Here is a 22,430-nt window from a genome sequence, read left to right on the forward strand (position 1 = left end):
CTTTAATGTATTTGCTTTGTAGTTGCACATATTATTTTCGGGTATGCGATATACATTTTGGTAGCTTCGTTGATAAGGTCGGTTCCCGGTATATATGTGTAGTTTATGAACCTTATATTTGAATAGCGACGTAATATTATACGAAGTTCTTTGTGGTTTAAGTTCACTTCTTTGTTAATAATATACGACAATCAAGGCGAACGTTAAGAGTGGAAGCCATTTTGTTCGACGTTCAGGCCTCTACAGGTAATCCAGTGTATATTGTCTTCTATTGTGTGAAATTGTCTTCTCTAATGCGCAGGCATGCGTGATGAAACTGGGCCCTAGGCAAAAAGATCTTGTAGATTTGCAAAATGAAGTCTGAAAATTACCAGCTTTATCATTTAATTTTGTTTAATTTATAAAATAAAGGCGGTATCAGGTTGCGCTTAGACAGGAGTGGCTGCTGACCGAGAAAAATGGTCACAGCTGTGGATGCCTTAAATAATGCGTCAAAAGATGTCAAAGGAAAAATTGGCTTAAGCCATGCACATAATTAATTTGCACGACTAAAGTGAACACTGCAAAGAACTATGAGAGCGAAAACTGCATATAGTCGTAGTGACCAAGAAGCTGATTCTGCTTCGCAGGTTTTTATTCTTCCTTGTTCTCCGACAGTATTTATCACGCTCTCTATCAATGTCTTCATATTCTCTGTTGGAATTTTAGAAAATCCGTAATTGATAGCAATCACTTAATTAACCGCAATTAATAGTTACGATAATAGTAGTGTTTTTTAAAAAATGCTAATAATAGTTCCAACGGCTGCCCCACCCTTCAAACCAAAACGCATTACTGCTTCACGGCAGAAATAGGCAAGGTGGTATCTACCCGCACGGACTCTAGGTCCTACCACCAGTAATTACGCAAATTATAATTTTGCGGGTTTAATTTTTGTTACACGATGTTATTCCTTCACCGTGGAAGTCAATCGTGAACATTTGTTGAGTACGTATTTCATTAGGAAAATTGGTACCTGCCTGGGATTCGAATGGTGCATCGCTCAACACGAATGCACCGGACGTCATATCTTTTAGGCTACAACGACTTACTAATACTGTATGTATTACGACTGTATTAAGGATAATGGTGTACCTTCAAATAAACTCTATCGCCAGCTAGCTATATTACTGAATTAGGTTCAAAACTATGGCAGTACATCGTGTCGCGTCGCATAACGTAGCCGACGCGGAAGGCGCGTTAATGGGTACTTCGGTTGGGGCCTGTCGGATGACTGTCGTCGTTCGCCAGTTACTGCCATAGATTTTTGTTCGCACCGGCACATTAATGCGTAAAATTTAGTTTTAAATAAAAAAAACGGCTTAAGTTATAGGCAATTTATTTGTTTGAAAATTGTGACGACGCTAGTCCGTGAAATATTGCAATTATCTATGTTATTGTAGATTAATGATTATATATCTAAGATTGGATCGAACAGTTTTTTTTTTCTACAAACGGTAAGAGAAAAGAGAGTGTATTCTTTATTATACACAACATAAATAAACAAGAGAGAGTATTCTTTATTATACACAGCATAAATAAACAAACAAACGATCGTTATTTTTATGATTGTAATCATGAAAAAATCTCGAAAACATTTTTATCGAAAAACTAACTCCATTTAAAAAAAAATTACTGTTCTCTCTTCCAATAGAGTCTAACAAAATCCATATCGAACCGTAGCTCAACAGAATTCAGCGACCAATTTCGACGCCCCGATTATACATTCACTAAATGAAAACTACTTTTTCAACTTCTAAATTAAACGTCGCATAGTTTAATTCCGAGTATCCGTGTTGCAAACGTCTGGTTACTGAGAGTTTGTTGAATTGTCTCGTTTCGACTCAAAGGAACTTCTAAGTTGTCGACATGTAACTAGTATTCGTATTCATCAAACATCCATTCTAGTCCCAATATACGTGCCGAAACTTAGTATCGCCTCGGGGTTCATCTAAGTTGCCGCAATGGGGTACAACTTGTGAATTGCGAACGCTAAACTTTCCCACCGCTTATTTACACTTTATGACAAGGTCAACTTGTATGTTACCAAAAATACGAGCCTCCGTTACATTCATTACGACCAATAAGAGAAATGTCACGGGATCGAAATCGCGGGGGTATTTTTTGACAAGGGTACGAGGACAGTATAGATCCTAATCAAATAATTTGGTATCACCTAAAGAAAACTTAAGGTTTGGTATACATAAATATAAAGTGGAGCGACTTTATAAATACTTTGCGAGTATTTATTACATTGAACGTCCATTATACATTGATTTGATGTATTAGTATAGTCTTCTATTTACAAAAATAAAATTTGTAATGTTATCAAGTGGTAGTATTGACATAAATGAACACATATTCCTCATAATGTTGAGTAACTACCGCCAATCATAAGCAAATAGTCATCCACCTTCAGATATTTTTGTAAAATATAATCAGCATCAGTTACATCTGTATAACGTCTTCCTATCAAATATGACTACTACGTCAGAAATAGAAGGATTGATTTAAATTAGTATTATTGAAACAGACAAGCAGGTCTAAGCAAAGCATTTTACAACTATTGTAATAAACAATTTATGTTTAGCGTTAAATAGGTGTAGCAAATTGTTTTCAGATAAAGTGGTTTTGAATGTTTCAAATTTTAATCCAACATACTCATTTGGAAATTTATGAAGTTTAAATTTGTATGTCAATTCTGTGAGCAGTTTTAGATTTTTAGGTACCTATATGTATAGAAAACGTTCTGGTATATAATGTTATTTTCACTGAATGTAAAATTCGACCTAAAGAGAATGGAATGAGATGAACAGAGTTCTCTTGTGAAACAGCTAATGAATATTTTTTAAATACGAAATAATATGAAATAAAATAATTCATCGACTCAACTATAGCTATATTATTTACATTTCGTAGATGAGTGCTAAAATAGTGCTGGGTGTGTTTTGTACCTTTGCCAATAATGTTTGTCTGTTTTCTACGATTTTGTGCATGGCTTATTGCATTTCATCGTATGAAACTGTTGTCAACACTTGCATGAAAGTGACAGAGGCAGTACGTTCAAAGAAAAATAGAGTTGTATTTATTCGGTATGGGAAAATTCATATTTAATTTAGTTTTTTTGTTTGACTGTATAGCCGATGATTTTTTCGGCCGTTCTTTTAAAGTAATGTAAGTGGTTTTTTAGCAAATTTTCTTATTTTTAAGACAGTCGTCGTGGCCTAAAGAATACGACGTCCGGTGCATTCGTGTTGAGCGATGCACCGGTGTTCGAATCTCAGGCGGGTACCAATTTTTTTAATGAAATACGTACTCAACAAATGTTCACGATTGACTTCCACGGTGAAGGAATAACATCATCATCATCATCATCATCATCATCATCAACAGCCCACAGTCGTCCACTGCTGGACATAGGCCTCTCCGAATCCACACCATAATAACATCGTGTAATAAAAATCAAACCCGCAAAATTATAATTTGCGTAATTACTGGTGGTAGGACCTCTTGTGAGTCCGCGCGGGTAGATACCACCGCCCTGCCTATTTCTGCCGTGAAGCTGTAATGCGTTTCGGTTTGAAGGGTGGGGCACATTGTAACTATACTTGAGACCTTAGAACTTATATCTCAAGGTGGGTGGCGCATTTTACGTTGCAGATGTCTATGGGCTCCGGTAACCACTTAACACCAGGTGGGCTGTGAGCTCGTCATCCTATCTAAGCAATAAAAAAAAAAGAAAAAAAGTCTAATCCAGTAACTTGTGATATCCTTGAAGTTTGGGACGACTCCCGCTCGGTCACGTCCCGAAGTGCGGAGCGATGTACCTCGCAACCGCCACTCCGCAGTAAAAGAACCAGCCGTTCTCAATTTGAATAATATATAGCAACTCTTTAATTCTCTCGGCTTAGCAAGATAATCTTTATTGTTGAGGTCCTCGTTTTTTTTTACCTCTAAATACTTGGTTGTAGAATTAGTGTTATGTTTTTTTAATTAGAATCAAACTGAAATTGTGTCTAATTTAAGATAGTTTATAATTTTTGAAGATTTGAAATTAGATCAAAACAGATGTAGGCTTCAGACTATTTTAATAATTGAGGGCAAACCTCAAACTCTACAAGCCCGTTTGTATTGGAAATTCAATGACATAAAGTCTGTTATATCAGATAATAAAACGAAACCAAAAAGTGAAAGGGCGTCATAAATAAAGGCTTGAGTATAAAAGTGTTCTTTATGAAGCGTCACAGCACCGTAGTAGAGTCGACCCCAGATGATACCTATTCCAAAGTACTGTAATATCGGGCTGCTCCACTGTCATTTACACCGCGATTATCGATATTTTATGACGGGTCCTTGTTTACGGTAAAGGAGTTCAGTAAACTATCTACCTGATCTGTGGAGATTTTGAACAAAACTTATCGTACGCTATTTTGAATGACTATTTTAATTCAAATTAGAAGTTTTACAAACGAAGATGTTAGCTTTTAGATCTTTCAAAATATTGAATGGTTTATTTAGTATCGATATGTTTTAAGTGGAAATTATAATAACGTCACTAGGGCGGACTCGACGACGGAGGGTCTTAGGCGAGGGAGACTAATAAAATATGTAGATTTGATGACTTGTCACATTTTTTGTTACAAATCTGAGATTCAAAGTTTTTTAGTCATTTCACTCGTGTTTTCATTAGGCTGCAGAATTTCGATTGGCTTCTACGTTAAACCTTATTCTCTGTGAGGGAGTAATTTTATGTATAATTTTGATCTTCAGTTCGTTTGATACTTTTAAAGTCAAACTTGCGCGTGAACCATTTTGGCGTTCCTTTAAAAATATGTTTATTTCTTATTTCATTCTTCTTATTCCTAGAGTTTTCCCGGTCTAGTGGCAATGTCCGCTTTCCAGCTTAAGCCCCTCCACTTTACCCGGTCTTCGGTTATTACTTATTTAATTACAGTTGATAATTCTGTTTGTCTTGTCGAACACATTTGTGGTACTACATTTTTTTTATTTAACCTCTGCAGTAGGCAAATAAGATACATCAAGGAGACTATAAAAGTGGATAGTGACTATTCGTTAGCTTTTATCAATTACATAAAATTTGTGTAGTCGTCTGCAAGCATTAACGCTAGTAGAATGTGAAGTGTCTATAACCCGGAACAGCGCTAAGTAGTCTAGTGTAGAATATGTACAGGAGAAAAATATAGACCGTATTTGGCAAGCTGCACAAACGGATTGATTAGCCGATGACTCCTGAATCAATTACAATTATGTTTATATTTGTAAATTGATGTACTTATTATACATATTTATGTAGTGACCGTAAAAAATAAGGTAAAGGAATATTAATTGTCTTGGAGTTGTAGCTATCCGACTGTCTATACAAGCGTTTGAACGAAGGTACATATTACAATGATTGCTTTTATTACACACTAGAAGCCCTATGTAAAAGGTGAATATAACTGTAACTTTATAATACACACTCTACTCTCAAATTCATGAATTGTTTATCTTATACACACTTCTGTTGAGTTATCGTACATCTTAAGTTATGTGATAAAAAAAAAAACTATTTAAAGTAATAGTAAACTAAGTACTTAAATTTAAAAAGAAAAAAAAACCCGCTGTTAACGCTACTTTGGCATTGTAATTTATAAAGTGAATAAATATAATATTATATTCGATCAAAATAATTTAAGACATAAAGAATACTGCTAAAAACAAAACGTATTGTATTTCATTGTTAATAGTATTTCTTGCAGAGTTTTCAAAGAGTTTGAAAGATAATATCAAATAAATTTAATTTCCTTTGTTACATTTGTTCACTATTCATTCCTTTGTAATGATTGACTCTAATCAGTTGTCTTCTTGGCACGTAGACGTCTTCTGCTCCAGTGGTTTTCAAGAATTAGCTTTGTTGTTGATTCCAGGAGATCTACATTTTACATTGCATGTTACCATTTCTGTTAGACGTGCGAAGTACAACACACTTAAACGCTAAATCTCGCGACATATAAATGTTACATTTAGCTATGATATATCGGGTCTGGTAGTGAATCAATGGCCAAATCGTTGGCAAGCGCGTACCACTCTATCAGCGATTAGTTTTGGTCTAGTGGACACTCGCCGTGCCCATGCCGTTAGAAGCCGGAGCCTGTTCTATTACTACTTAAATGTCGATAATACGGCCGCTATGAAATGAAGTTAAATGCGATGGTATCCACATTTCTCGACAATTTCAGAAGTGTTAGATCGTATATCTAGATGTTTCGAAAACCTTTTTTGTATGGATTTTTTTTTGGGATCTTGACCGACTCTATATTTTGTAGGTTCAGAATTTAATTAAAGCTTATTTTAAATAGTGATGACGAGAATATATTTTATAATTTAAACTTAAAATAATTAGTTTTAAAGTCTACAACTTTGATAATGCATTTGGTGATATGGTCATACTGTTGATATGTCGTAATGTACACGCACATGGGGGAGTACTACGACCCTGTTCCGCTTCCAGTGATGGGTAGAACAGTCCTTATGGGCCAATGAAATTGAGACTACGACCTTATGATTTAGGGTGGGCAACGCTATTACCGTTGCGATAATTTTCTAAGACCTTTAACAATTTAACACGAGTTGGGTTGAACTCGAACGTCCATAAATGCAATAAACAAAATATTGTAATTATAAAGATCCGATTTTGGTTTAAAAAAAGTAATTTAGTAATACATCATGTTTTCAAAATTCAATTTCAGAGGTAATTTACCTCGGAAAACATGGGTTTGTTTAGGTAACGCAATATGAATGACAAAGGTACAAAAGAGAAATGAGGTGGAGCCGGGCTAAAGAGAAGGATCTATCCGTAGTAAAAGTGTCAGCGTGAATCCATCCTTGGCTCACCGACAAAGAATCGGCCGAGGTCCATTATGATAATGAAAGTGACTCCCGTTTGTCTTAAAGTCGTAGCTCAATTTGCAAGGCGAGAGATAAACGCTGTTAAACTGTCGAAGTTCGTGACAAAGCCTGAATAATGCAGATTACACCGAGAAAAATACGACCGCAGTCAAATCTGCATATTTTATTGGTCCCCTTTTCAATGTGCCCTTTCACATTCCAGCAGAAAATGATGGCTGCAAGCTTTTCCGCCCTTAATGGCTTTATGCATATTGAACTTCAGTTTAATTGTCTATTCGTACTAGAGAAACTGTTCTCAGAATTAATTTTCGATTATGAAATGTGTTGCGCACAATCGAGTTCCTGAGCAATTTGTTCAAAGGAATCGATCGTTTGATAAGACATTGAATTCCAGAGGTAACAAAGTACGAATAACAATCATAAAGACATAACGGTTCATCGGAAGCGAGTAGATAGAGTATCTGCGAGGCTTTGTGCCCGAGCGGAGTTCCTAGAGCTCAATGTTGATCTAAATATGTGGCGGTCTATACTGCTTTACGTTAAAGCACTTGCCCGTATTACCTACGAATTTACGTTTTTGTGGGAGCCAGGCCCGAACGTCCCAAATATATACGGAGGCTTTCGCTGCATATTCCTATTCTTATGGAAAGTGTCTTCTACAAAAGAATGAATAGAAACGGTACTTCGGAAATGCTATTCATCTACTAGATTCAAATTCGCATGGTTACCTTTTAGTTTGTAAAGCTACAAAGGATTAAGTGAATGTGTTTCGACCCAACAGCTATTTATGCATGTGTGTCTATATTTGATTTTACACACCTGTGCTTATAGCTGACCCTTCTAATGTGTTTAGTTCGCTTCGTTTACTTTAACACCCTGAGTCCAAAGTAAATTGGGCGTTTTTTGCTTTTATAGTAATTATGACTTCGCTTATTCTAATAAATTTGGCTTTTTCGTTTGAGATGTAAGAAATTAATTTCAATCAAAAGCTCTGATAATCAACTGAAAATGTCATATACTGACTGACAACGTCTTCATTGCTGATTAAGTATTTCTCTAAAAACCAGAAGTTTTAGTATCATAAATTATAATAGTGTAAGTTGTGGTACATGTACCAATGATACAATGTACCAATGCGATTTTAAGACGAAAATAATTTTCAACAATTAACTGTAAAATGAAATACAAATTTACGTTTGGACCTTTTAAGATTTATTGTATTTACAAGTCTCAGAATGAGACTTGATAATTGAATGTGAGTATTCTTTCTGAGATGCAATTACGCAGGTGCTTTTGATGTCTTATCTTTTCGAAGATTTAATTTGTTAAGAATTCTTTTGAATTGTTTATTTTGTGGCGTCATTTTTGTAGACACGTTTGTCTTTATCTCTGGAAAATCTTTTTTCAAAAGAATCCTGGAATGTTCAGAGGCTTACATTCATCTGATTATTTTTCTTTATAAAAAGATAGCGGCAGGCTTAGAATTGAAAACTACGAATTTTTTAAATGATTCTTTAGAGCCCATCGTAGTATAGTAGAGATTGTATCGTTGTTTCAACTGTAAAAAAGATAATAATAATAACAATTAACAACAATAGCTGCTATCGCTTATATGAGGCTTACATTATGACCCCAGTGCCACAGTATCGTGGTATAATTTTGTCTTTTAAATTATATGCAGAAAATACGTTAGTAATTGTTGGGTTCTGGTCTCCGGCTTAACTAAAGCTATTAGCCCTACGATAAATATCTGGGCAATGTATTTAAAGGGATTTAGATTTAGCTTGTACGAATCTGATGGAGGTTCAACGGGTAAAGAGATCAGACAGAATACGGGTTTTATGTTTTTCAAGTATACGGTGATTAATGGAATTTATATAATACAACAATTTTTTTTTTTACATTTTTATTGCATTATTTTATTCCGATCGTGACAGCGAAATTTTAGCGAATTAACGACATAAAAGAAGATTCTGATCAGTTTTAAATTAAATTAGATAAAATTTCGCTTGAAAGTTTTCAAATAACAAAACCCCGAATCAAAGCGTACGTCACGAGCAGACGGCTACTGTTGTTTCTCGTAAACACAATACGGCGTCGGTCGCCTCCGTAAAAGTTGTCCTAATCTAAACGTAGACGATCGCGATTGTCAGGAAATTCAGCGGCGATTTAAACGTATTCATAACGTTTACGTTTTGAGATTGCGCGGCCGTCAGAAGCAACAGGGCCGCTATTGGGAGTTGCGACGGGGGCATGCGCGGCTGTCGCGGGCGAGGGGGCGCGGGACGAGCCCGCCGCAGCCTCCACGCTTGTTCTTAATGAATCGCCGGTTCCCGCGGCTCGCGCTGCGCTCCGTTCCGAGCGCTCCTTTATAAAGTTGAGGAGATTTTCTCGCTGTCTCCCTCGCGCTTCTCTTGCTGCAACAAATAAACGCGCGGGTGGTCGTGGTCTACGATGTCCGTTGCACTGGAGGTAAGTGCATGCAATTGTTTCTTAATAAGTTTTCATTACTACTTTGTTTTCTTTTGGTTTTCAACATAAAAAAATTAGTTCACGAACTTTTTTTTCTTTTATGTAAATTTAAATACTTTTGATTTCTTTTTAGATTAGTAGTAGCACCTTTATTTGGTATAAAAAACATAAGAGAATTTTTTATACATAAATAAGTAACCGAATGGAAATAATTGTAAACTTTTAACAGCACTTCCAACTTTTAGTTGTAAACAAAAGTGTTGTAGGTACCTTGTCTGAAATAGTTTGACAAACTATTAATATTTGGTAATGTAGTATATTAGTATTTGACATTTTGTTTGTTTTTTGGGATCGTTCTCACCGACATTACTTTAAAAATTCAATTAATTAAATTTTAAAGAAATTGGAAGTCCATTATCGCATTTGAAAAATTGCATGACTAACTTTTTTATAGCAATAATATTGATGTATAATTGTTTCCGGTCTACAAGTACTTCTAGTTTTTGACTTACTACGTTAGGTATTGAACCACGCTATAGCTACTATAGTTAATTATTACATCTTATAATCTTATATCTTATTATTGTAGCTCTACATTAGATACTGAACTATGTTATAGCTACTATAGTTAATTCTTATATCTCATAATTATAGTTAATAGGATATGTTGTAGCTATAGTTAATTCAAAGGTTTAGAATTGAATGTTTGGTTGCCTAAGTAACGTAAGAAAAATATGTATTAATAATATTAAGTGAGCTTTGCATCAATTTTTCGACTTCATTATGTACCACCTAGAGCGTGTTGAGTGAATCCTACAGTAAAGTAATTACATTATTGTAAAATAAAAGGCCCCAACAAACCACAGTAATTTTATTTTTGGCGTTTTACTAGGATTGGAACTTCAGTCTTTTGTCTCCGCCTGGGTTTCGGCTTTTCCTTTATGATTTCTATGGGCTCCGTTAACTACTAAATACCGGGCGAGCCCCGTGAGCTGGTTAACCATCTACGAAGCCCTTTTTTTTTTAGGGATAAATCTGCCTACCCATTTTAAATTCGTAACAATCATGCATTCAAGTTTAAATGATAACATGACCGATAGTTGTAACTTTAATGCATGGGACCTCTAGTCTCAAGGTATAGCCATTCACAGCCCACTGAGTTTCTCGCCGGATCTTCTCAGTGGGTGGCGTTTCAAATGGTATATTCTGCGAAGCACTCCTCTTGCTAGGGTCGGTGTTAGCAACACCTCCAGTTTGAGCCCCGAGAACTCACCTACACGTTAGAGTAAAGCTGATATAGCCTCTCACGGCTATCAGCATAGGAAGAAAAAAAAAGTGACGTTTATAGGTTGAAATATCGCATAAAGCTAGATGGGATCTGAGATCGAGATCTGATTAATCCTCTACTTAAAGTTTTTATTATTCGTATTGGGGATGAGCTCTATATTCCATACCAATCCGTGGTGGCAAACCATTCGACGAGAATGAAGGAATCAATTACATGCGTCCGCGCTCTAATTTGTATCTCTACTCATATCAAGTAGTGTGACTATATCATAGTTTGGATCTTGAGACATGTAGCCATTTACTGAATTAAATATTTTTCGGGTACGTTCAAGAACAATTTCTACGATACGATAGGATCATTTAATAATAATAATATAGATAAATTTATATATGATTACTTACTTACCTGTGAGCTGGGTGCATGTTCATCTCGCTAACAATAAATAGACATTGCTACAAAATTGTTCTGACTTGGAACTTGTGTCTTTGGCTTCGCTAACCACATAAGAATAAATAAGAAAGAAAACTTAATACATCGACAACCAATGCCGTTTCTGCCGTGAAGCAGTAATGCGTTTCGGTTTGAAGGATGGGGCAGCTGTTGTAACTAACTGAGACCTTAGAACTCATATGTCAAGGTGGGTGGCGGCATTTACGTTGTAGATGTCTATAGGCTCCAGTAACTACATAACACCAGGCGTGCTGTCAGGTCGTCCACCCATCTAAGCAAAAAAAATCTGAACGCATTTTGTAACATTGAACACAGCCGTGGACAGCTTTAAGCGAATGGCAACGACAATTACCTACAAATGACTAGCTTTAAATAGATATTACGGAATTGACAGCGCCAATCGTTAACTTTTACTACATCATTTAGGTACGGTCGGTCATGAAAGTGGTTGACAATTTTTACCATCCCCTCGTTATAAAGTTCAAGAGTACGATGTTAATTTCATTGTCCAGCGTAATTTAGAGGCAACAGCTCTTAAATCAGTTTCATTTGCTATTAGTGGAAATAAACGGTTATTGAGCGCCATTGTTAAGTGAATTCGTAATTAAAGAGAAATAAGCACGACAGTCGAACTAAAATACTAAGTAAATTTACTTGAAGGAATTATCGTGGCTGGTTATTATTAATTGTTGTATATTAAGAGGATAATTATTTATTATTTTTCAAATTTAATGAAGATCTAGTATTTCACTACTTTACTGAAATTAACTCTCACCACCGATTACTCTCTTTAGACAACCCATACCCTGGGCCAGGAAGGTCAAGTACCTGGGCGTTACCCTGGATGCATCGATGACATTCCGCCCGCATATAAAATCAGTCCGTGACCGTGCCGCGTTTATTCTCGGTAGACTCTACCCCATGATCTGTAAGCGGAGTAAAATGTCCCTTCGGAACAAGGTGACACTTTACAAAACTTGCATTAGGCCCGTCATGACTTACGCGAGTGTGGTGTTCGCTCACGCGGCCCGCACACACAAAGACACCCTCCAATCTTTACAATCCCGCTTTTGCAGGTTAGCCGTCGGAGCTCCGTGGTTCGTGAGGAACGTTGACCTACACGACGACCTGGGCCTCGAATCTATCCAGAAATACATGAAGTCAGCGTCGGAACGGTACTTCGATAAGGCTATGCGTCATGATAATCGCCTTATCGTTGCCGCCGCTGACTACTCCCCGAATCCTGATCACGCAGGAGCCAGTCACCGTCGACGCCCTAGACACGTCCTTACGGATCCATCAGATCCAATAACCTTTGCATTAGACGCCTTCAGCTCTAACACTAGGAGCAGGCTTAGGGACCTCGGTAACCGTACTCGTCGAACTCGACAAAGAGTTCGCCGTGCAACCTAACCCATGAATCAGCTCGCTGAGTTTCTCGCCGGATCTTCTCAGCGGGTCGCGATTCCGATCCGGTAGTAGATTCATTCCCGAAGCAGCTACTCTTGAGCTGTTAGGTCTCCTTCGGAGGCGCTCGGGACACGTCCTTACGGATCCATCAGATCCAATAACCTTCGCACTAGACGCCTTCAGCTCTAGGAGCAGGCTTAGGGACCTCGGTAACCGTACTCGTCGAACTCGACAAAGAGTTCGCCGTGCAACCTAACCCATGAATCAGCTCGCTGAGTTTCTCGCCGGATCTTCTCAGCGGGTCGCGATTCCGATCCGGTAGTAGATTCATTCGCGAAGCAGCTGCTCTTGAGCTGTTAGGTCTCCTTCGGAGGCGCTCGGGTAGCTGTTAGCAATTCCCACCCCTCCTGGCTGAGCCTTTGCTCGCCCACCTGTCCTGGTGAAACTGGAAAGGCCTCCGGGCCACCAGTAATCCTTCAATCATAAAAAAAAAAAAAAAAAAAAAAAGGCGCTCGGGTAGCTGTTAGCAAATCCCACCTCTCCTGGCTGAGCCATTGCTCGCCCACCTGTCCTGGTGAAACTGGAAAGGCCCCCGGGCCACCAGTAATCGTTCAATCATAAAAAAAAAAAAAAAAAAAATTAACTTTAGTTTCGTTTTGAAAATTAGGCCGTAAATATTGGTACAATTAAAACAGTATATATATATATTTATTGCTAATACGGGTGGACGAGTTTACGTCCCACCTACTGTTAAATGGTCATTGGAACCTAGACAACAACGTAAATGACGTTTATCGGCTGCCCCACCCTTCAAATTGAAACGCATTATTACTGCTGCATAGCAGATGTAGGCAGGGTGGTAGAGCTTACTCGTGCAGGTTTACAAGACCCCCTATTTCCAGTTTTTTTTTTTTTACAATATGTTTGCTACTCAGTGAAAGTCAGTCGTGCACATTTGTTAAGTACGTAAAGCATCAGAAAAATTAGTACCCGCCTGCGGGATTCGAACACCGGCACAGTCGCATGGCTTGATACGAATGTAAATTTGTCTTATCTTTTAGGCTACGATGACTTCATAGGTTTTTTTTTGGATATTAAAATGGATTAAAATGATAAAGAAATTATGAATTATGAGATAAAATCGCCCTAAGTAGTTATAGCATTTTTCTAAAAAAAACCCTTTTATCAAATATAGTATGTGTATCAAGCCATTGTCAGGTAATAAAACGTCTTAAGTTTGAAACAGAACAATAAAAGTCTTTCTACATGGTATTTTTTATAGAAAATGGTCAAAGTCAGATCAACGAAGGAAAGATTTCGAAGCGACCCTGTCCGAAATCAAAAGGTTCCATCGATGGGAATGCATTTAGCACGCTGAAGCATGTTGCGTGACATAAAAGATGAGATAAACTTTGTAGCTTACTACATACGCACTATTTTTTACTTAACCAACAATTAGATAATACAACAAAAACAAAGATGCGTGGTGTCGTGGGACATCGGATAGGAAAGAAGTTCCTTATTATAAAAATATTAATTTTAAGTTCTATTCGAGGTATAAAGAATGTAAAACTGGAGGTTTCGCAACAGCCCACAGTCATTCGGTAACGTGCGAACTTATTGTGGTACACTTCATTCACGGTTGTTTGCATAATGAGTTAGTGTATTGCGCAACCGAACGCTCTGAGATCGTGGTCAATGAATGATAAAAAAATATGTTATTTTTTGTACGCTATTACAAAGTTAAGTCGTACACTGTGCGCATTACTAATTTCGACGTTATTACAAAGTTAAGTCGTACATTGTGTGCATTAGTAATAAAAATCTTACGTTACGGACGTTTTTTCCTGGTTAAGGTTACTCTCCGCATCGTCCGATAAGGAACTTTGTTCTAAAAATGGCTTCAACAAAATAAAATAAGAATATCATCAATGTAGTCGAAGTCAATTGATGTCACTGCTAAGGATAGTTCGAAAAACTACAGGGCAGATCTTGATCAAATTTAAATGGGACCACATGAGAAGCACCAGCTTTCAAATAATAATAAAATGAGTTCATGTAGAAAATAGACAGAGGTAAAAAAAAAGTCGAATCGAGAACATCCTTGTTTTTTGAATTCGCTGGTAAATGGCTGGTAAAATATAAAAAAACTTCTTAGAAGGAACGCGAGGGAATTCACAGAAAAAATGTTTATAAGATATATTGTACTGTTGAGTAATATATTAATTCTGTACTTACTTCGGTTTTTGCAAATCGTAAATGATCTGATAAGCAGGATGACCGTGTTTGTGTTAAAAGCGCTACAAAAGTTTCACAGTCAGTCAGCAAGGAACAATGTGGGTACTAAATACGGCTTCAAATAAATAGGCATCAGCCAAAGTATATCACGATGCGATTCTTGAAAAGGTACTAAGGTAAAGAAACGTAAGTTTCTTAGCAAACGTTATGTTACGCTTGGTTATTAAGCTATTGCATAGCTTTTATCACGGGCCTTGAACGCGGCGACCGAGTCATGAAATTCCGTAACGAAAAAATCCTTACACCCCTCACTCCGCCTACCATGTAGCTCGCGTTCAACACATGCACACGTTGCGCCTGTGTAGTGTTTGTGAATAAGCGCGTGGCGTGACGTCACACTGCATGCGCATCATGAAAAGTCTGCTCATCTCTCTCTCGCGCAGTCTAGCTTATGAGTGTGAAGGAGACAGTTAAGGTTTTGCTTTTATTAATGTTTAATATAGCGTGGTCTTGTTTTATTATTGTTTTAATATTAAATTATCATTGTCTAATTATAATTGCATAAGTTGATAAAAATGCTATGCAATAGCTTTACCGCGGCAGTTCCCGAGTGCACACGTTTTTTTAATGGTTTTTTTTAGAAAGCATGGTATGCTCGAAACGCCACAATATTTTGAAGTTCCCAAAATCTTCCGTAAGGGTAGTGAATATACCCAATGAGAAAGTGCGTGTTTTAGTTGATAACTGGCTTAATTTTTTTTTAACCGGTCCGTCCGGTTTTTAGCACTGCCGAAGGGAGTTCAAAAATAGTTCTGCATTGTGTCCAAAGCGCATCCAGTTTATGAATTATTGGATAATATATTCATTCAAATAAACTATGTATTTTTATAATGTTACTTCCTCCAATTATAACTACCTACTCGTAATCATCCATAAATATTTTAATACAAAGCATAGCAAGTTGAGAAAGGCGAAATTATTACAGAAAAATTATCGAAAATTAAATTTAAATTAATAGTTGTTCAGAGCGGTCGTGCATTACGGTCATAAACGGCTTTTTCGTTAATAATTTTGGAATTCCAATAATTGCCTCGTCGGGGCTTTAATTCGTGAACTAAGGGGCGGTTTCCAATTTTTTAGGGTCGTTGACCTGAGTTTAATAAGCCTTAAATCAGTTACATAAGTTGGCTGCCGTTCCTTTTAAGCTGATTTGAAGAAAATATTTAATTATTACAGATCTTAATTTCAATCTATAATACATTACAATACTTTCCTCAGAACTCCCAATTAGTTGATATTATTATGATATTATTACAAGATAATCTGTAAACAACTTAAATCCAGACGAGCCATGAGATCGTTAACTGGTTTATGGATTGAATAAAAATATACATCAGAGAGTGAAAAACCTTCTAGTTTTGCCCCAGAACATGTGGATGTATGGTTGTCTGAGTTCTTGTGTTCCTGATCTTTATGTAAATTTTATATATTGTATGTTTACTTGAGTCGATCTCACTTTTCTATCTCTATTGAAAGATTTTGTTTAGTAACGTCAAAATAGGACGGCACGAAATGAAGTCAACGATCCCTTGTTGAGTCAGAAATGGACGCTACCTTAAAGGTTCCATGGATATATCAATTTCTTATTTGCCAATATTTTATGAATTAATATATAAATACTCAGATCGCAGATATGTTTACATAATCATAGAATTTGCGAAATATATCTAGTTTCAAGTTCATAAAATATACGAACACATTTGATTTATTACGAAAACGTTGTGGTGTTCATGGATTTTGATAATTTATTGCTTAGATGGGTGGACGAGCTCACAGCCCACCTGGTGTTAAGTGGTTACTGGAGCCGATAGACATCTACAATGTAAATGCGCCACCCACCTTGAGATATAAGTTCTAAGGTCTCAGTATAGTTACAACGGCTACCCCCACCCTTCAAACCGAAACGCATTACTGTTTCACGGTGGAAACAGGCGGGGTGGTGGTACCTACCCGTGCGGACTCACAAGAGGTCCTACCACCAGCTAAAAATTGAATCCAAGAATGCCATAAAATTATTACTATTACACAGCTTATTAATACTATCTTATACTATACTATAATCTAGGTCACAATATTCTCAGGAGCGGCATCGACTTCGTCAAATTAGCCGAAACAGGGCACTCGTTGAGCCAAGCGCAGAGTTGCGTTTGTCAAAATCCCGCAGATGCAAATTCTAGCATCGGCGCGGTTAACTTCGAAAGGTTTTATCGGAAACCTAGCGCAATTTCCGACGGCTGCGGACTCACCCTCGGTAGCTGATTACGAAAGAGGTGTTGGATAAAATACGATTCAAACTCGGAATTTCTAATTACAGTATTTTGGGAAAATCTCTCATTTCAAGATAATTTTACGGCTGCATACCGTTGCTGTCTGAGAAGGATTCCTCACGAATTTGAAATTTCATCAGTGAATAAAACTACTGGTTAAAAGAAAAGCAACGAAATTGAATAAAGTATTGCCTTTTTAAATACAACAAACATACAAACAAACATAAAGTACTGCATTTTTAGCAATGTAGATTGCTGTATTTTTATCATTGTGACCCGGCAGACTTCGTAGTGCCTCAATCGATAAACAAAAGACCTAAACTTTTGTATAAAATAAACTTAAAACAAACAAAAGGAAACAAAATTGTAATTTTTATTAAATTCCGAGCATTTTCATATTTATCTACCTTTTAAACCTTCTCTGGACTCTCACCAATAATTTAAGACCAAAATTAGCCAAATCGGTCCGTCCAGCCGTTGATGAGTTTTAGCGAAACTAACGAACAGCAATTCATTTTTATATATACGAGGGCTGCACTAAAAGTATCGGGAATGGAATATTTCCACTGTTCCTGTCATATTAAAATCTTTTTAATTGAAAACTCCTTGGTTTTAAAAATCGAATACCATTTATTTATTTAAAAAAAGATTCTCGGTCTTGTCACGAGGTTTTGTCAAACTTGTTTAGTCGTTGAGAAAATGGAAATGACTCGAGAAAATTCAAGAGCGATGATTTATTATGACTTTCGAAGTGGTTTAACACAAAAACAGTGTGTTGACCGGATGATTTCTGCATTTGGTGATGAAGCCCCATCCAAAACCACAATTTATCGCTGGTTTGCTGAGTTTCAACGTGGACGTGTCAAGCTCAGTGATGATCCCCGTCAAGGTCGTCTAAAAACTGCAGTCACCCAAGAAAACGTTGATGTGTGCGTAAGCTGATTGAGGAAGATCGACATGTGACATACCGCGAAATTCAGGCAACTTCAGACATTGGCATGAGTCAAATACAAAGAATCTTGCATGAACAATTAGGTGTAAAAAAGTTGTTTTCCCGATGGATACCGCATTCGCTCTGTGAAGAGCAAAAAGCGGCTCGCGTTACTTGGTGCGTCAGAACTCTCGAAAGATTCCACGCAGGATCCTCAAATGCTGTATACAACATTGTATCAGGTGACGAAGCCTGGATATACGCGTACGAACCCGAAACAAAAAACCAGTCACGAGTTTGGGTGTTCGAAAATGAGTTAAAGCCAACAAAAATTGTTCGTTCACGGAGTGTTACAAAAAAAATGGTGGCCACGTTTGTCTCCAAAACCGGCCATGTTACGACTATTCCTCTTGAGGGACAAAGAACGGTTAATGCAGAATGGTATGCTAGCATTTGTTTGCTACAGGTCGTTTCTGAACTCCGTAAAGAGAACTGCAACCGCCGCATCATCCTCCATCACGACAATGCGAGTTCTCACACCGCGCACAGAACAAAAGAGTTTTTAGAGCAAGAAAACATAGAATTATTAGACCATCCGCCGTACAGCCCCGACCTAAGCCCTAATGATTTCTATACTTTCCCTAAAATAAAGAATAAATTGCGTGGACAGAGATTTTCATCACCTGAAGAAGCGGTGGACGCCTACAAAACCTGGACCTGACTAGGTATAGATATATTGGTACCCAATACGTGAAGAATCAAATATTTTTTATTAGCACTTTGATATCCTGTTTAGTTTGTTGCAGTGATTACATAAATAAATATAGCGTTTCAAAAAGTTTTAGTTTGTCTAATTTAAAGCTAACCTATAAAGATTTTATATCTCATTATAATAATTTTAAATATACATATTATGTAAATTTTTGTGAACATTAAAATTAAATGAAAGAACGGAAGTCTCTTGTGAAGCGCACCACTACCCAAATTGATGACCACGACCACTCTGCCAAGAGTGCAAACGAATGAAAAGAAAATTAAGTATTACAAACAATAACGGGCAAACCGAATACAAATAATTGATCTGTTCGACGCTAATCCTATTCGAACGAAGGGTTCTTGTCGAACATGATATTTTAATGAGATTTTCGAATACGAAAATTCTTGCTGAAGGGATATGTACCTACCTCGGTGGTGTACGTAAATATTTACTGATAAGTCGAATTCTTAAGCCAAGGGCATCAAGTATGGTTGGTATTTTGTAATAAAAACTTTAATAAAATGTATAACGCGACGGGTATTAGCGGCGCGAAATTCCTCGCCGCGTAAATAATAACATAAAGATTTTCCAATATATGTCCCAATAGGATGTCCCCGTCGGCGGCGGCACAAGCCCGCCCCTTCTGTATATTAGATAACAACCAAACGTGTACTCGATTCCGTCCCGAACGATAAAAACAATGAAATGCTTCGAATTGATTCAATATTCTTAGAAGACGCTCAATAAAAAGTCTCCTTAGTAAATTAGATCTACAATATCTTTGAAATTCAATTTTACACGCAGATAAATTTCAATTCATTGATTCACAGCGAACAAGTTTGTTGAATCCGAATCGAGGAGATATTATTCTGATTATAATAAAGAATTTCCTTAAACAAAAAAGTGTACTGCTGAAAAGGTACGTTATTAACGAAAAAAAAATGCTCAAAATAAATTCAATTTCGCGAACAAATCAGTGAACGAAAATAATATAGGGGATTTTGACAATACGGGGTACGGTAATTTAGTCTGTTGCGTTGGGGACAGATACAGTGTCAACAGATAATAAAACGAGGTGGCCAATACCCTTCACAGACCCAATATCTCCAAGCCGTCTACATATACGAACCTATGTGGAGAGACTCGTATAAGGACTGTGTCGTACCCGTATATGCAACAAACAGGCCGTCAAGACCTGGAATATTGGGAGCAATAGAATCAGTAAACAAGCTTCATTTGGATGGATGGTTTTCGGATGCGGTATGAAGTTCCGCTAAACCAAATTCCGTGTCCGATAATACTCAATATATTTAGTTGGAATTCATTCTATCATCGATCTACGTAATACTGCGGGAACCACTTGAACCCTTTCCGACATTCCACAAATACCAATGAGACCCGATTTCAATTAATTTATCATTTAAATAAATGTTATTATGATTTCCGGTTAATTTAACGTATATAATTAGATTGTGTGCTCTACAATTTAGATATAGTTAAAATTGTTGAGACGCATTGATTAGTAGTATGCAGTGGTTCCACTCCGTTCCCTTCGTCTATGAGGGATGGTGTTCACTGAACATCAGATGGATCCTAAGCGCGTCTGCCTCCAAAGGCACTAAAAACCTACATCCGCACGGAGAGGTACGTTCTACCATTACCCGAATGGAGTTTTCGTTGGAATTAAAGGTACAATTTTGGCATAAAACCTATCAACTAACAGAGGTATAATGAGTTACATAAATCAGAATTTTCCACACTGAAAATGTAGTTGTAGTACTTATTTTTATTTTCACAATGACATACGCTATTTTAACTATCTTATACATTTAAGTACAACCTTTTTAGATGGACGAATATTGATATGTAACGACATCATTGTTTTAGATTAGATACGACGTTGGCTCACAAAATAATTACGATGAATATTTCGTTCAATAGATTCATTAGCGAAAATTCTCTTTGTATGCTCATGTAGATATTTTATTTCACTCTACTAATTTATATAATATCGAAATAGGGCTGGATAATAAATTTATTATACGAGTATTGCTATGTATGAACTTATGTGATTCGTATTTATTAGAATTTATTGAACTACTTTATACTTACGAATATATTTTTAAAAGCTCCTGGCACGTAAATTTAGGTACTAAAACGGTGTTTTAACATAGCGACAGTCACATTTATAGTACAAGCTCGCAGCAAGCGTCGGTGTTAAGAAAAGTTGCTTATTGTAGATGAACGGACTAGATCACTGTCGACCTGGTATTGAATGGTTACTTAAACCCATAAGCATCACAACGTGATTACCGCCACTCAACTTGTCAACACTTCGACACCAAGGCTAAGTCGCAGCGAAATCTGTCGGAATTTCACATAAATATGAAAATACATGTTATCGGTTGCGACTCTAGAGATTAACTCTTAACACTAAGTAGCATCCTAAATGACAATGAAGGATTTACACGGACCAAGAAAAATAAAGTCTGCCAAAATTAGAAATCTGCATAAATACTGGCATGACCGTAGTGTGAGTTCATACGGGAAGGAATCATCACGGTCCTATCTGTTTCTGGTGCGAACTGGTCATGCATTCCAGTTGACGTTGCGATGTTTATGGACATCGGTAATCACGGGCTGTGTCGTGAGCTTATTCTTCTATTCATTAACCCTAATGCTGGTCACAAACATTCTCCAAGGTTCGCTATGTTGACCGGTTCTGTTATAAGCATCAAGTGGATCTCCGTGACGTTCAATTGTAATAAGTAATAAAGATAAGAGGAAGTGTTTTTAATTTAGCTTTCAGTATTTGACTTAAAAATATTGCAAGTTAAGAAATCCATCATGAGACAAAAGGTAGACGTCTCGATAAATATAAAAAATGTGAAACAGCATATTGTCGTTGTCAAACCAAAATCTGCTATGTGCACTTTTTGAGATTTTTACTTTTTGAGCTTTTTGTATAGTTCACAGCCCTATCTACCGTACAAAAAAATACTGATATGTGTCTACAGCTATCATATTTATCTATAGCTTTCATTTGATATAGTTCTTAAAAAATCATATTCATATAAAATTTTATACGAAAATGTTTTTACTCGTAATTCAAAATAGAGTTTTTGCACATAGCAGATTTTAGTTTAACAGCGACGATATTCTAAATGCTAACAAGGATGCGCTATGTTGTTAATGATCCATTCGTTTAAAAATATTAGCTCATATTGTCAACTTTAATCAATTTTCAACTTTAACACAATTCACTTTCGGTAGTATTGAGTTTCAGATTGAAACATAAAACAGTCCGTGACAAATATGTATTCTTGTTTGCGAACTTAAATTTCACAAATGGAATTGAATTTGTTCCGAGCCTAGATGACATCATGGATCAAGTGGTGATCCAATATTTGGACTGCACTTCCATGACTGACGAATTCCGAGGGATCGTGTTTTAGTTCGACAATTTCCCGATATTATTTTAGTTTACGAAGAATGTATATAGATTAATATTGGCTACTTAATTACATTTTCAAGATATTATTAGTTTTCAAACACATTTCCACGAAACCGTACAATGGGTAAACGAACCTTATGTGTGCTGATATTAAG

At 36.7% G+C, this 22,430-nt stretch overlaps 1 protein-coding gene across 1 annotated transcript in view; it reads left to right on the forward strand.

The window, feature by feature from the left end:
* The first annotated feature begins 9,009 nt into the window (after positions 1-9,009).
* The window catches only part of LOC101746812 (lachesin), an 81,202-nt gene continuing 67,781 nt past the window's right edge, over positions 9,010-22,430 (forward strand). The window contains exon 1 of the mRNA XM_012694114.4: positions 9,010-9,420. The gene's annotated coding sequence lies outside the window, so the exon portion shown is untranslated. The remainder of the gene's footprint in view (positions 9,421-22,430) is intronic.

The sequence above is a fragment of the Bombyx mori genome, chromosome 6 (assembly GCF_030269925.1).
Source record: "Bombyx mori chromosome 6, ASM3026992v2".
NCBI lineage: Eukaryota > Metazoa > Arthropoda > Insecta > Lepidoptera > Bombycidae > Bombyx > Bombyx mori.